Below are 15,521 nucleotides of genomic sequence, written 5' to 3'. Positions count from 1 at the left end.
TTAATGGAATTTGAATGAATTACTGAAATGTCACATTTTGAGTGCTTGCTGGCATATAAAAGTCAGCATGTATGCTGCGTTACCGCCGTGCAATATTACATGCACATCAAAATTTGGTAAATGGCATATTTTTCCACAAATCTCAGTCCATAACTTTCTTATATTTGATTGAAAAAACAAATGCAAATGGAACGATAAAACGTATAAAAAGAATGTTGCGCTCTTAATTGCATTTTGCATTTCAAAGATAATCGTTTTTCCCACGGACTGTGCTAAATTCAGTAGATGATGCTGCTGATGGCCATGTTCTCAATTTTCCAAAGTCTAATTGGCTAAACAATTTCATCATCAATTATTTGAATTTATGGGTGACTGCAAATGTTACATGATGTAGCAACACAAGGCTGAGTTTTCTTAAAAGTAAAACTGTGCAATGAGTTGTGCAATCAATCAAATGACGAGAATAAACTATTCGGGGTAATTTACAAAGTACAGTGAGCCTACCTGTATTGGTAAAACAATTAGGTACCAGATTGTGTTGGTGTCTCGGCTAGTAAAGTGCTCACTGCCTTTTACAACTCAATCCAACACACAGAAAGCCGTGTTTAAAATATAGCTGACTTTGCAGAGGTAATTAGGGCTACATCTTTGTCCATAAAACTGACTAACTAATGAGACGATGAATCAGTCAGACAATAGCAAACGTGCACTGCCAGGGGTTGGAACTACAGAGGGATTGCTTCAAAAATGTTCACCTTAATCTCTGATAACAAGAATCTCGGGAAGCGGACAGAGGTGATCAGACTCCAGTTGCTCACTGTGATAGGCTTAGTCACCACTGCAGCACCACTAATCCATTGCAGCAACCTGCACGCGCAGCCAAACACACACATGCATTAACATTGCATCAACACTTAAGACAGCTATTACAATCCCTCTCAGACATTGGCACAGGTAGCTCTGAGAAGGTTCGGGCAGGAAAAGAAAGAGGGCAGCGAAAAGCAGATCGAGGCAAAACTTGAATTCAAACCAACTCAATCTTTATTTATCATTCTTATACCGCTGAGATTTACCTTAAAGAAGTGCTGCAGCCAACACCTTAGTTCTCCACCGTCTACAGTGGCAAAGTAGCCGTAGTGCATACTGACTAGACGGATTCCATTAATGAGCCTTACTTGTGAGTGCGTACCACTAATGGGTCAGGACTGCCACAACTGTCTTTCATCGCAATTTCCCGCCTTGTATCGAACCCTCTTACTAAACAGCAGACTATACACGCCAACAGTGACCTTTTAGCCAAATCAAGACACCGACTACATATACAATAATGTGCAGCACTCCTCAAACTGTTGTGCGGGAATGTTTGTCAAACAGCGATTAGGTCGGGTCCAGTCCTCACCCACAACCTTGAGCAATACTAGAATTGAGGAATAAACAACAGTTCCTCACACGAGAGAAAGAAAACCCTAATGTAGCCACAACATAACATCGCCATATTAAATTTGAATTTGCTCTGTTATTAGACCTCAACGTTTATTATGGAGCTAACTAAGATAAAGCATGGTGAGCCATAGGAGCTTTTTACAGAAAGTCACTTTGACAAGGTACAAAAAATCAGCTGCTGGTTTGACAAGGCATGCATTAGGCATAAAGCGTTTTTTTTGGGGGGGAGTTTGGAGAGGAGGGTGGAAAGGCTTAGTTAAACAACTCAAGCTCCATGATTATGTAACTGATATGGGATCCCCTGAAACAATGCACATTGAGTCAAACTTGAGCTGCATTAAAAGCCTCAGCATACCCCTTAGCCGTGATCATGCATATTGTTAGAGCGCTGCAGGCTTTCCCCACTCACTTCCCAGACTCACACACACACACACACACATGCAAAAAATGGTTTGTTCTCACGCTTCTGTACATGTATGAGAGCTCAAGAGCACAAGTTGACGTCAACAATATTGGTTTGGCGTTCTTGCGCAGCGCTGAAGCCAAACTGCTTGCCTTTGTTTTGAGATAGCTACCAAATGAAAAATGTAAGCCTCCCTGAACTCGAGGGAGGGTGTAGTCATGTGTTTGGCCACAACACTCTACCGCATCAGCACCAGATTGGTTTTCAGCCAGCTTGGCACTATGCACATTGACAGGGTTGCTGATGAGCTATTTCCAACCAACACTAGACAGCAGATGACTCATTTTAATGTCAACAAAAAAGGTGCAATTGGTAGTAATGCCGCGCACATGCCAGTTTTAGCATCGGTCCCTGCAGTTGGTGAGTAACGGAGCAGTGATTTCTTGTTTACGATGGGAATCCTCAGACAGAAAACAGAAGCCTGCAGGTATTCCACCACTGCAAGATTTCCAAAGCCAAATAAAAGCAAAAAGCTAAAACGCAGGTCGGCGCACTGGCCACTAGATGACTGGTGTTCATGTCAAATTTGACAGTACCACAGTGGAAATTTAAGAGTGGATCGAAAAAAGTGTGAACAGGGAAATTGCTTCCTTGGCAGACAAGTGATTGAAGATACTCAATAAACTGGGCAATAAGGAAGGATTAGGAGAGCATGCAGTGTGCTGGAACGTTTCCCGTGTTTGTATGTACATGACATACATGTGTGCCAGGGAGGATGTGAGTACACACAGTGGAAACACAGCATGACTGGCTTTCCATGTGTGCCCAGGCACCCCAGACTAGTTAGCAAGGGGGGGCATCTCAAGCTTTGAAGCCCCCCTCTTTCCCTCCCTCCCGAATCTACCCCATCCCTGACCGACTAAGACACCTGCGTATCATCCCAGTACCTTGCGCTTTTTATCCCGTGAGCGGCTCCTCTTCTTGACCTTTTCCTCTTCTTTCTCTTTGCGCTCCTGCTCTGCTTGGGCTTCTAAATCCTTGTTTTTGCGGAGGTGTTTGGCCGCTTGAGCCATGGCGCTTGAAGGGGTCTGGGAGGCGTCGGCGAGTCCAGTTCTTACGGTGCTGGGACTTTTACCCGGCGCGTGCCAACACTAGCGCTGCTGCTGCTGCGTTCCTCTATGGTCCTGTAGAGTCTGAGCGTGCTCACTCTGCCTCTTACTCCTCCTCCTCCTCCTCCTCTTCAGCAGTGCAGTCACAAACACATACACACACATGCGCTCACACACAGCGGCAGTCCTCAGCCCTCTGCTGAGGGATGCGAATGCAGCACAGCACTCACTCGATCGTTAATGTACACTTCCCTTCATTCCTTTTTTATTTTCCTGCAGCCTTCGCCACTCGTGTCGCTCTGCAAGGAAAGACAGAGAAGTGTTTCTTAAAAAAAATGAAATTAAGAGGATGACTTCCCTTTTTCTTGTCCATTCTGTATCCATCCACCACAATGAGTAAGATAATAAGGGGATGACAGAACGCTCAGTTCGGGAAAAGCTTCAGCATCTTTTGATCAAAGGCTTACTTTTACCTTCTCACATGACATTGATTTCGGTTCATTTTCAGGTGCAGTATATGTTGTGCTCCTGCCAGGTGTCCTACACAGGGACCCATCACTAACACAAACCAGCATACCGGAGGAAATAAAATAAATGTAAAATATGCATGAGGGGCGGAAAAATAAAACAGCCTTTGACTCGTTAACTCTCCTCTTCTCCATACTCCCTCTTCCTGCTCTTCTGGTGAAGCACTGCAGCAGATAGCACTGGGTAAGGATGTTGGTGCAGTGTGCTTGTGTATGCAACGTCTGAGAGCTATGCAGTGCTCTTTCCTTCACAGTCTATCGAAAACATTTCATAATTACTTACTATAGTAGGAGGTCATTTTTTTCTTTCTTCTAGTTTCCAGTTTTGTGTTTGCAAATTTCATGTCATTTCTGCATTTTCTGCATCTGCTCAAACATTTGCATGGCAAGGTTTAGGTGAATGAAAAGAAGTTTAGATGGAGTCTGCACATGTTTACTGGTACTCTCACTCTCCTCTCCCCATGTTCCATTTTTTCCCTCCTCCTCCCAACAATGCTGCTGACGCAGGTAGAAAAGAAATCCTTTAATAGCTTTTATACTGGCTCACTATGCATCACACATACCTAATGAGGTATCCACGTGATCAAACACGCTACAGTACACAGAGCAAAAGAGGTAACCCTATTTTTTTATGATTTGGAAATACAAAGTCGAATTTCTTGGCTGCTTTGGAGAAATACTGCTTTGCCTAATTCTCCCCTACAGCCTGCTCCCCGTCACCCTCTACTCTCCTGTTAAGGAATCTCCTATAATCCGATAGCAGATTCTCATTGAGCAGCATACTAATGAGTTGACTTGGGGATGATTTTGCCTTCAGTCTGCAACATTGCAACATAAATCACTCACATGCAAAGCCAAGCTATGACACAAACAAACAAATACTGATGGACTGACAGCTCTGTGGCCAGCGCATTCATCACAATATCGAACTCCTGGAAATGTTCCCAACTCAATCATCACTGCAACACTGAAATCATAATAAGGACTTTTTTTTTTTTTTTGCCAAGCCAACCAGACAGGTCTCATACAGCTACACTCCTGCTTAACTAACGGAGTGCTAGTTTTGACCTAATTAAGGTCTTGAGGCGAGGTGATGGGCGATGTATCTGATCCATGCACCACATACAGTGATAAGTGTTACTTGGTGGTTGATGAAGTGTTTTCTCCGATGAGTGAAAACACAGATCAGTGTCATTTTTTTAGGGGACTTGTGCCTTTCACAGTTCGTGTTTGCTTTCTTAAGCTTAGGAGGGCAAAAGGTACATCACACTGATTTGTCAAGGTAACAAAAGCCCAGTAGTCGAGGGACCTGGGAGGCGAGGCAATAATTTGCGTAAAATGAGGACACCCACCTAAAATTATAGCAATGGTCAAAGTGCATATTTGATGTTTCCATTTTTCATCCAATGCAATACATCTTACTTCATATGGCCTTTTCACGACAGCTATTTTAAAATCTCCTTTTTCGATGTATGTAAGGAGATGTTGTGAATTGTATTGTACAAAACCTGAATTTGCATGATTTGGTGGACATTTACCTGCGTTTCTGGCTTTGTTTAGATTCCAGACCAGTGATTAGACCATGAAAAATTGTCTGAGATTCTTGCACATCATTTCACTTTTCTTTTTTTTTCTTCATATACGGCTTTTCTACGTATTTGAAGGACAACAAGCCTTTTCCTCTATAAAGTTGCGCTCACTACACAAGCTTATATTGCTTAATGAGGAAATATAAATAAATAAATAAAAATGTCCGCATATTCTGGTGACAGCCGTTTCGAGTTTTGCGGGATTAAGTCACATAACCCAACTCACCCTTATTTAGAGAGCACTTTAAAATAGCGGAGAATAATCAGACATGCAAAATCGGCCAGGTAACTTTTGTCACACTCACCTTTAAGCGTTTCAGCCTGTCCCTTGTGTCAGTCTACCAGTGTCTTCAGCCGTCATTTACAAATACGTACATATTTCACAAACATGTCGTGCCACTACACGATGCCACTGCAAGAACTCGCAGATTAATGTTGAAAAACGACTGTTGCACACTAACATCGACGCATTTGTCATGCACACTGCACAGACAGGCTTGCGTGCCCGATTTATTATCAGTATGGGCGTGATAGGCTGTTCCTCATAGAAATGACATTCAATCAAACAAAATCACAATGTTGTTTCTTTATATTTTTACTCTTAGTGGGAAACAACTCAAAACATTACACAACACAAAATCAGCTAAATAAAAAATAAAAATATGACACGGTTTTTAATCATAGGTCACAGGTCACAAGCATCCAATGTTGGATTTGGGCGTTCCGACTTGTGTGCAGACTTCTTCAGATTTTGTGACCCTTGCCACACCCTTAATTGTGAACAACTGAGCCTTTCAGGGATACTTTTAATTTTATGCCCAATAATGACACACAAACCTGTTTATACTTAACCTGTTCACCTGAGGAATGTTTCAAACTTTTTTTTTTTTTTAGCATTCCTCAACTTTCCTTGTTGCCCCTGCACATCTCGTGATAGTTCAGTTTAACATAATTTGAAAATGATTTGCAAATCATATTCTTTGCATGTATTTAGTTTGCAACATCACAACTTCATTGTAAGAAGTAGGAGACATAAAGCCCGTCTTAAAGAGCTATTCAACTACTAAATTCAGTTGGAGCCATCATATTTTGGCCAAATGTACATAAACGTGAAAAGTAAGATACTGAGTTGTTCACTGCAGCTCTGAAATTTATCATCAATCCATCTGTCCATTCCATAAACTGCTTGTGCTCATTAGGATCACTGGAGCAAGACAATAATTCATTTACCTCTAGACCAGGGGTGGGCAAACTTTTTGACTCGCGGGCCGAACTGGGTTCTAAATTTGGACCGGAGGGCCGGACCAGGAGCAGATGGACGTAGGCGTTGTGTGAAGTCATATAAGCGACCTGTAAAGGTCATTGCATAAAAGATCTTGGCTTTTAGTAGGTAGTAAAGCATGGATATTCCAAACAATTTGTTTGAAAACAAATGCATTTATTAACAGCATTAAAAAAATAATAATTCACTAAAAAACTGCTATCAGTGATTCTCATAAAATACGACACTGTTATTATGAATAACAATGTCCATCACTTCAGTGCCTGCAGGTCAGATTAATGAAAGATATTTATCTTATGAGATCACATCAAACGGCAAACATTCTGACCAAATATATCATCTTGAAGAATCGGTGAAAGCATACATCCAAATAAAGTAATCAAAACAGCAACACGGTGAGGGGTATCTGAAAATCAGAGCAGAGTTTTAACTCGCAAACACCTGGTAACAGAGGTGAGGAAACGGGAAACACCTCCTTAAAGTAAGCCTTAAGAACTTTACAGGTTAAGATTAGTCGCAAATAGGTGGTGCATCAATGTCCTTGAGCATCCTGCATTGCTTGAAAATGAGAATGGTCGCTAGTTTCAATCCTTGCTATGTGTACAAATCATATTCAAAATGCGTTTTTTTACAATAAACTTGAGAGCCTCCCGTTCATTTTCAGTGGGAACAGTGTTGTTGGTCTCCCTTTTTTGCTAGTGCGTCATAGTCTGGAGTAAAATTTGTTGTGGCAATTCTTAGGCGAGATCCGAGGTGTTGGTCCGTTTACCTTGATCTGTGACGGGTTGATGTTGATGTGGCTGAACGTCACGTCGCGTACGTCGAGCCAAATTGGCCACTCTTTTTTAACATTCGGCACTCACTTCTTTTTTTCGGGCCACTCATTTTAATGGAAGGATCCCAGGGGAAGGTTTGTGGGTGGCTTTAGCGCAAAACTGCATCTGAAAGCTCAGCGCGCGAATTATAAGAATGCTGTCGTCAAAGCCCACGCTCTAAATTCGGGACTGATACAAATAGAGCGAGAGTGCGCCAAGTCCGTACTACTGAGTACGTACACGCACTTGTGAGTGTACACCGAGCTTTCTGACACGGCTTCCGGTAGTAAATGCGCAGGCGAGCGCTTCGCCATCTACTGGGAAAACGCAGTCATTGCAGGCAAAATGACCAAAAAAAAAAAAAAGTTTAATAATACAATTTGTTCAGGGTTGGCGGGCCGGATTAAACGGTCCCGTGGGCCGGATGTGGCCCGCGGGCCGTAGTTTGCCCACCCCTGCTCTAGACAAACAATCACAACCACACATGCATGTTTTGGGGAATTGGGAGAAAGTCCAAGTACCAAGATGAAATCCACACAAGCACGGCAATGCAAACTCCAGACAATGAAAATTCGAACACAGATCTCCTGACTGTGAGTCAGACTTGCAAACCAGCATTCTGCTATGTAAAACATGGCAAGTCTTTTGAGGCATCTGGAAATTTGTGGGGAAAAAAGGGAATACTTGCTCATATTCACACCTATGGACAATTTAGTCTACAATTAACCTAACACACAGTACCAAGGAAAAGTCTCACATCTACGAGGGAGAATGTTCAAACTCCATTCAGGAAGGCTGCAGCAGAAATTTGAACATCAAACCACAAAACTGTGAGGCAGATGTGTTAACCACTTTTCACGGTGCTGCCCTGAACAATAAATCAAATCTAATATGTTTATTCAGCCTTGTCACAAATGGATCACATGGGTGATGTGGTAGACAACAGCTTTATCTATTCTGTTGTTGCACATTGGACAACAGCAGGCGCTCAGCCAAATGTTTACTATGCTGCTCATGTCAGATCAGCCTGGACATTTCTGATAGCAAATGTCTCCAGTGTGTTAGTTGGCAGAGGGCCTCAACCTACAGTGGCCTACTACACTTCTGTGTGGGCCTGCAGCATCCGCTGCACCATCAAGAGTTCTTTTAGCAGCATGGGGGAGGGATGATGAACAAGCTATGTTTATACTACCACAGTATGGCTGAAGTCCATGGAGCTTTTTGAGATTTTCAGAGTTTCAAAGGAACACAACAATGTGGAACAGATCGCCATTCAGCATTTTCAGGAGATTAATTGGAATGGTGACAAACAGTGTGGATTAAAGGTGACCAGGCTTCCTCTGCTGGTGCATAGCAGGTACTACAGAGGGAAAAAGGGAATTCCCATCAATGTTTGTATTTGTTCCAAAATAACATAATTCATCAGTCTTACTAAAACAAAAACCATGAAACAGTTTATGCTAATGGTATGTTTTAAATTAGTAATGATCATAAAGTATAGTAATGAAAATGGGAATTAGCCCACAAGACCATTTATCCATTGAATTTTCAAATAGCATTTGTATTTTTTTCTAACAATCGAGGAATACAAACAAAAGTAAGTCAAATTCTAACTATCTGGTGTCTTACACTTAATACAAACTGTGATACTATTTATAGATACGGGGAGCGCCAAGGCCAATTCACTCCTGCCCTCCAGTGGTAGGATAGAGGTACGACATGGAACAGGTTTCAATCCAAATGAAGGTCATTTGATGCTTGTCTTGTAAGGGTAGGGAACTGGTGCCCAGCAGACTTTGTACAATATTGCTAAATTTATTATTATTATTATTATTAGAAGTAGTAGTAGTACTAGTAGTAGTAGTAGTATAAGGAAACCCACGCAGGCACGGGGACAACCATTCACATGTATTGTACACTATCCGAGAGAACTGGACGCACACAGCTCGCATGGATGTCGGGCAAATGCTTAATTCACTTCCCTGTGACTCTGCAGAAGTAGTACAAAAACGAAGGTGTGTTTAAAAGATCCACGAGAGGTTTTACAAATGTAGGCCAGATGCTTCACCATGATGCAACCTGTTTACAAGGAGCATCCAACAGTTCCCGGCTGTGTGTTACAACCCCCATCCTCACCCTACTTGGTTTAATGGGGTCATTGTTTTGAGGATGCCAACGACATCTAGATGGCCATGACCACAGCGCTACAGAGGATTTGGGAAGAATCTTTCCAGGGTTGGATGAAGCAAAAGGCTGGGAACGACACAAACAGGAAATCTGCCAATAAACTGTCCCATCAAAATAGATTTGTCACAGCTTTTACAAGGCATCACCTTCATACATTGGGTAGCCTAAACTGGGATAACGAATGACTTTACAGGAGTGAAATCGCTTATGCATTCACAACATAATAATTTGATGGCCTCTGAAACAGGAGATTCACATAATCAAGGTACATCTTAAAAATATGTATCAATTTACAATGTTATCAGGTCAATAGGTCAAAGGAATTGACAATAAAGCTGACTCTGACTCTGAAAATCAATGCATAGGATTGCCTCTATTGTGGAATATAAAGGGCATCCAAAACTACTCCTACTAGTCAATACAGTACCACATGTATGGTGAGAATTAAAGTGTATTTGCCATATGTTTGTTTTTAACAAGGTTGGGAGAACTTGACAGAACCTGGGAGTGAACACAAGTAATAATTCAGAAAGTAAGACAAAATGAGGACTGAAAGAAAAGGAAATGGAGCAGGAAGTGTTGGGGAGGAGGCCAGAGGCCGGAGGCTGTCACCACAAACAGTTGAGACTCGCTCCCCCGAGTCCCATTCCCTCGCTCTCGCTCCTCCCTGTTCTCATTCCTCATCTTTTCTCCCGTACCGTCTCTTTTCCTCTGTGTATTTTTCTTCCATGGATTTCTTACAAATGGCTTCCTCTGGTTTTCCCTTTGCACAAATTATTTCATCCTTCTTTCAGCTCCATCAATCTTTCCCCCACAGGTGGTCAACGTCTTCTGCAAAACAAGCACACCCTCAATCAAAAGCAATAGTCATGTAGTACTTAAAGGCAGCTTTCCATAGCTACAGAAAAGATGCTGTTCCAAATCACAATGTTGGTGTTTCTAAAGAAAAAGACAAAAACAAAGCACTTTGGTATATTACATGAATTTTTCTGTTGTAGAAATTAACGATTGGCGAAACAAAATATACTACCAAATCTGTCAAGATGGCAATTCCAAAAATACCTAATCCCACTTAATTTCATCCAACCCAGAAACAAGAACATCTGGTGATACGGTGAAAGGTTCAGCATAGTCCATTACAGACCGTTGGCGTAATTACTGGTTGTTTTTTACAAGGTGTAAGCAGAGCCAAAACGGACAGTGGCTCCCCTCAGACACCCAGCGACTCCTCACTTTGTCCCAATCTGTTCGACTAGATGTACAGCCCGCCTCCTTCCACCTGTTCTCTATTCTTTCATTCTAACCAGGCGTCCCTGCCAATCAATTTGATCACCATGACAACAGTTTGAAGGATGCCTCTGCCAAACGCCACCACCCAACCCTATAAACAAAAACAAAACAAAAAACAGAACTCCGACAGCTCAGGATTGATGAGGGACCATCTTGTCAAAGGCCAGATTAGATTAGGTCTGAAACGCGAGCACGCACGCATGCACACACGCACACACGCACACAAAGCGCACTACGACTCGCAGGCAGCAGGTGCTTTTCTTAAACCTTAATTACATGATCTCTGATTTCTCTGATTGATATGCTAATGACTACATAATTAATGCAAAAGCAGAAATACCGGCAGCCTTCGTAATGAGTGGATTTATTTGATTAGTTATCCTCCTGCATATTCAAGCATGTTGGTATACAGGGGACATATCAAACGGTTGTCATCACAGTCTCGCAGTACTGGTATGCCACATCTACACCAGCCTGGCTTATTACTCCATTCAAAACATGTAATCACATTACCTTAATGTGATACGTAATAAGTATTACGTATGCCAATATGCATATAAACAGAACTTAAAATGTCTATTTGACCACCTGTCATAAAAACAAGACGTGATTATGCAGCATTATTCTTCTTATTCTGAAATTTTGGTGACCTCTTGATGTTTATTTTTGTATAGAAATGGCAATATTCAAACTGAAGAGCAGTCAACTTCTTTTTTTTTTTGTGCTCAGAAATGCATCAAAATAAGAATTTGACAGCCAACGTCTGTTTTTCTATTTTTCTGTGTTTTTGTGAAACTAAAAAATGGTTAACAATAATTACATTAGCAGCAAAGATATCATCTCAGTCAAAGAGCATGGACATACTGGTGTACCAATCACTACAGAGTCATAAAAAAAAATAGGGCGTAACAATTGCTGTTAATGTATGGTATTGTTTATTGGTGTGGTTTACTGGATTGCATCATGATGAGAGAAAACTAATATTTTTGTTTTAGTTCATTTGGAGAGTCAACGATAAGAGCAACTCTCAGTATGATATAGCGCAGCTCTTCACCACTGCAAACTACAACCAGTCATAAATATTATACACCTAATATACCTTAAGGGAGTGTCAAATTAAATGGAACATCATCATTTTAAATACAATATTTGAAACAGCTAGTGTATTAGATATTATTTTGTGCAATTGTCCATAATGTTGTGTTTGATTGGAGTATAAATGGATGGGCACTGACACAACAATTGTGTTGACAAATGAGACAAACGCTTTCTCTGAACTTGACAGGGAAAAAGACAAACTGACAGGTAGGTGGCGCTTTGAGGCTGCACACGCACTGCTCACCATCTGCTCGCAAAAGTTGGGATTTTGCACCCGACTCCCATAAAATAAGGTACACCTAAATAAAAAGGTGAAATCCAAAGACAGCAACCCTAAGAGTTTTTTTTGTTGAATTAGCCTGTATTTATTATTGCAGTTTGCATTGTTAATTGCGGTATTCTGTCTCATTTAATATAGTTCATTTTTAAAAGCAAACAAAGTCGGTCAGTAGCTATCTGAATTTATTCCTCAATTTTGCAGGTTGGGACAAATCTATCAACTTAAGTTTTGAGATGCGTGGGTGTTCGTGGACAGACAAAAATGTTTGGAGGAGCTAAGGGGGCAGTTGGTGTTGCAAAGCCTCGAGAAGCACAGCTTTGGAGGTGATTAGAAGGACTGTAAACTTATATTTCATAAGCTGTCAAGGCAGTCGGGGCTTAGTTTCAGGTTCTTCAAAATGTACTACTTGTCCCTGGTCAAATAGATGACATATCTTCGGAAACTAACCAAAGATATGTTTAAGTGCATCTTGCCATCTTGCAGACAAGCATCGCTTCAGCAATTAGAAGTTATTTCTTTTGCCAGCAGCAAAACTCAAACCACTAGCACCAAGTCAATACAGGTGAACTATTGGCCAGCAGAAGTTTTATGATGGCAACCCTGAAAAAGTTTAACAAGGGATTTCGATTTATATTTCCTACGGGCAAAATTGAAGTCAACCAGCATATCGGAATATATTTTGTTCAATTTTTGTTCATCAAAACGGATTTTATCTTTATCCAGCTTGTTTCTATCATTACAGACTAAAGCAAGCACTTACTGTAACTTTCTACTTCACAAGCGGAGAGAGACTATATGACAAGTCATGTTTGTGGGATGAGTAATCCCTTCTTCCCCCCCGCCTGCACTAAACTCCAATATATTTTCCTATAAGTGGGAGAGTAAAAGCACATGTGGGCCATGACCAGGTTTAGGAGCTACAACTTCACGCTACTCCATCTTTCTGGGGGCCTAAACCACACCACCCACAAGGCTGAAGACTTGCATACATGCGGGCACTTGAACAGTGATGGTTCAAATGACTTGATTCACCCTTTTTTACCACAATCAATACAGCAACATATTTTATTTTAATATTAAGTAAACTTCAGGCGGCCTGAAACAGTCACAAAGTATCCAATGAAGTTGCGTAAAATGCAAATAAAAACATAACACAAGGACTTGCAAATCTTTTTCAAACTTTCAAATAGTTTTGGGAAGTTTTTAGTTCAAAGGGCAGCATCTGTGATAGTATGGGGATAGTATGAAGCAAGTGGGACCCCGCAAAGCCTCAACATTTTGCGTCCACAGTTCCCCAAAGCTTATTAAGTGCAGGGAAGGTGATGCAACAAAAGGGTAAAAATACTAAAAAAAACTTATTGGGAAAGTTGCAGGCATCAAATTCAAAATGAGTGAATAATTTGCAAAATAATAATTAAAACACTAATATTAAATATCTAAATTTAATAACATTTACGTTCCAAAAGACACGTGCATATGGTGAATGCAGCGATGTAGAAATCCAATTTAGGCATTTCATTAATGAGAGAGAGAGAGAGAGAGAGAGAGAGAGAGAGAGAGAGAGAGAGAGAGAGAGAGAGAGAGAGAGAGAGAGAGAGAGAACTTGTTAAACAAAAGTGTGTGTTATGTTGCCCACTAATTCAATTGGAGTTGCGAGTTTCACAACGCGCAAGCCGAGACAGACGGAGAGAAGCTAATACGGGTAATGAATGGCGGCCCCGGTTAACTAACTTACCTCTGAATAATGTGTTTCTTACGGGGCCACACGGGCCACGCTTGATGGATGGCCTTACAGAAGCCAGGTCAATTAGCCAGGCAGACTTTCCCTGCATGTCGGCAGCAGACAGTACCACCACGGAGTTCACCTCTGTCACACGCCGAGTCTGTAATTAATCACCCACCCACGCCACGCGGGATCCCCTCACCTCCGCCGCAGGCGCGCACCATCCAACAAAGCGTGCGTCTGACCACATGTATTATGTATTGCATTGTCCAACATTCTAAAACTAACGTGGAAAACCATAGCAGTATGTTTACAGAACTAAGAGAAAGACGTGACCACAAGCATAAAAATAAAAGTGAACAAATGTTACCTATTGTTTCTTTTGATTTATTTGTTTATTGAACATGTAAACAAGTAAATATTCCAATAGGAAACCAAAAAATATATAGAATTTTATTTATTTGATGTTCATGCTATGATATAAAAAAGAAAAATGTACATTCTCTTGGCCAAGTAATTAATTTCAGGGACTGCGTTTTACATTTACTTGAGTCATAATATTTTAAAAAGTTTTGGCCTCTTTGCGTACCTCTGCGTGGCCTTCCAGAAGTTAGCCATTTCAAGTTTTGAAAGAAACACTACAAGCATGTATATCAACTGTTCCCTCCTGTGTCTTTCTTTCAACTATTCTTAGCTGGATTTGAATGGGTGATATTAATATGGCTTTGTCGAACACATTTTTGAGGTAGCGCTAGAACACTTTGCCAGACAAAAGTTACAAGCACAAACACTTCAACACTTTGTGCTCCACTGGCCTCCATTTATTTGCTCAAGAGTCTGACCATCATAAGGCCAAAGTTATGTAATGAAAGTGTCGAGACCATATTAGGCTCTCGTTCAATGGACATGATTACCTTTCAGCTCTTGGAGCCAAGCTCACGCACAAGCTTAAGTGGACAGAGCACAGATTGAGAGGTAGCGACAGAGACGTCACTGTGCGTTCACAGAACATCGTCCTATGCTTGGGACAAAAGAGGCAGGCTGACAGATGAGGCTTGTGTCTGGGGGCAGGGAAGTTGTGTGTTGCTACTGCTGCTGCTGCTGTGTGTGTGTGTGTGTGTGCATACTATTTATGCATACGTGTATACATGCATGTCTGAGTGTGTGCACCTATACGTGTTTGTGTGTGTTTAGTTGGGGGGAGTGGGGAGGGTCTCATGGGGCAGCTCTGTGTCTGTCCCATCTGCCACCCCACTCCACTGACACCCAGGGGAATGGCATAAGGGGCAGGGGATTCATTTTAGAAAAAGGAATTGGGGTCCAACGGTCTAATGGGCAACAATGCAGGTTTTACTGACCGGCTCAAGTCAAAGGACACTGGCTGTGCGTGGAAGCCAATCTTTTTGACAAAACAGTAGGCCACCCCTGTCAAGCTTAGCCTCAAACTGCCTAATAAGGCATGGCTCAAATGAGAAAGGGGTGCTGCATATTTTAGACACACACATATTGCATACACCCGAGGCTAATGTCGTCCTAATGCATGGCCATGCTGTGGCCGGAGGGCTAATTGGGTATATAAACACAAACACCTCCCTTGAGACTAAAGAGGGGATGTCTGTTTTTATGTTGCTGTGAGAGTGACAGTACTGCACCTTCAACTTGGAAACTCATCAATACATTTGCAGTACCAATAATGAAAGATAACGTGGTCTTTGCTCTCATCAGAGCAGATGCTGGCTTTTCTCTCAAGCGGTGCATGCAGTGTGATGTGTAAC

Source organism: Syngnathus typhle, linkage group LG5, assembly GCF_033458585.1.
Source record: "Syngnathus typhle isolate RoL2023-S1 ecotype Sweden linkage group LG5, RoL_Styp_1.0, whole genome shotgun sequence".
Classification (NCBI taxonomy): Eukaryota; Metazoa; Chordata; class Actinopteri; order Syngnathiformes; family Syngnathidae; genus Syngnathus; species Syngnathus typhle.
The sequence above is the reverse complement of the archived record's forward strand: the minus strand, read 5'-3'. Positions refer to the sequence as shown.